We start from the raw sequence: 1,837 nt of genomic DNA, 5'->3' as shown, positions 1-1,837 counted from the left end.
TTATTGTCAATTGCGATTTGGGTTGTCGGGACTTCCAGTGTCTGAGGTTTAGATCATGGCAGCATCTTTAGATTAGACATCTTTAAATTAAAATGAATATTTTTATGGATTTGTCCCTTTACAACCAGTACACCCTTTGCTGTAAAAAGAAACTAATTGTTAAGATGATCATTTATGGAAATCAATATGTAAAATAGACCAGTTTCAATGAAAAATCTGTGCGTTGTTTCTTTTATGGGGTTCATAGAATGTGTCTGTGTCACTGAGTGTCTCTTTGTGTCTGTCTGTCACTGTGTGTGTGTATCTTTCTGTCTGTGTGTGTGTATCAGTGTATCTGTGTCACTGTGTGTGTGTTTGTATCAGTGTGTCTGTCTGTGTCACTGTGTGTATCAGTCTGTCTGTCACTGTGTGTGTTTCTATCAGTGTCTCTGCTTGTGTCACTGTGTGTTCCTTTCAGTGCATCTGTCAGTGTCTCTGTGAGTATCTGTGTGTCACTTTTTGTGTGTGTTTGTGTATCTGTACCTGTCTGTTACTCTGTGTGTGTGTGTTTGTATATCAGTGTGTCTGTGTGACTCTATGAGTGTGGATCAGTGTATCTGTCTGTGTCATCGTGTATGTATGCGTGCCTGCCTCTGTCACTGTGTTTATCTGTCAGGGTAACTGTCTGTGTCACAGTGTGTGTGTATCAGTGTGTCTGTGTCACTGTGTGCGTGTGTCTTTCTGTGTCAGTGTGTGTGTGTATCAGTGTATCTGTGTCACCACCTGTGTTTGTGTGTGTGTATCAGGTGTCTGTGTCACTGTGTCTCTATGTGTATCAGTGTGCCTGTCTGTGTCAGTTTCTGTATATGTGTGTTTGTATCACTGTGTCTGTCTGTGTCACAGCATGTGTGTGGTGTCAGACCACTTCGTGTGTGTGCCGTCAGAGTCCTGTGTGTGTGTGCTATCAGAGTCCTGTGTGTGTGTGCTGTCAGAGCCCTGTGTGTGTGTGTGCTGTCAGAGTCCTCTGTGTGTGTGTGCTGTCAGAGCACTGTGTGTGTGTGCTGTCTGAGACCTGTGTGTGTGTGCTGTCTGAGACCTGTGTGTGTGTGCTGTCAGAGCACTGTGTGTGCGTCTTGTCAGAGCACTGTGTGTGTATGCTGTCAGAGTCCTGTGCGTGTGTGTGTGCTGTCAGAGTCCTGTGTGTGTATGCTTTCAGAGCACTGTGTGTGTGTACTGTCTGAGTCCTGTGCGTGAGTACGGTCAGAGTCTTGTGTATGTTTGCTGTCAGAGCACTGTGTGTGTGTGCTGTCAGAGCACTGTGTTTGTTTGCTGTCAGAGAGCTCTGTGTGTGTGTTGTCAGAGCAATGTTTGTGTGTGTGCTGTCAGAGTCCTGTGTGTGTGCACTGTCAGCATCCTGTGTGTGTGTACTGTCAGAGCACTGTGTGTGTGTGCTTTCAGAGCACTGTGTGTGTGTGTACTGTCAGATCACTGTGTGTGTTTGCTGTCAGAGTCCTGTGCGTGTGTGCTGTCAGAGTCCTGTGTGTGTGTGCTGTCAGAGTCCTGTGTACGTGTGCTGTCAGAGTCCTGTGTGTGTGTGCTGTCAGAGTCCTGTGTGTGTGTGTGCTGTCAGAGCAATGTGTGTGTGTGCTGCCAGAGCATTGTGTGTGTGTGCTGTCAGAGCATTGTGTGTGTGTGTGCTGTCAGAGCACTGTGTGTGTGGGCTGTCAGAGCACTGTGTGTGTGTGCTGTCAGAGCATTGTGTGTGTGTGTGCTGTCAGAGCACTGTGTGTGTGTGTGCTGCCAGAGCATTGTGTGTGTTTGTGCTGTCAGAGCCCTGTGTGTGTGTGCTGTCAGAGCA

Source organism: Rhincodon typus, unplaced genomic scaffold (assembly GCF_021869965.1).
Source record: "Rhincodon typus isolate 14 unplaced genomic scaffold, sRhiTyp1.1 hic_rhity00000057, whole genome shotgun sequence".
NCBI classification, from domain to species: Eukaryota; Metazoa; Chordata; class Chondrichthyes; order Orectolobiformes; family Rhincodontidae; genus Rhincodon; species Rhincodon typus.
Note: the sequence above shows the minus strand (reverse complement) of the source record.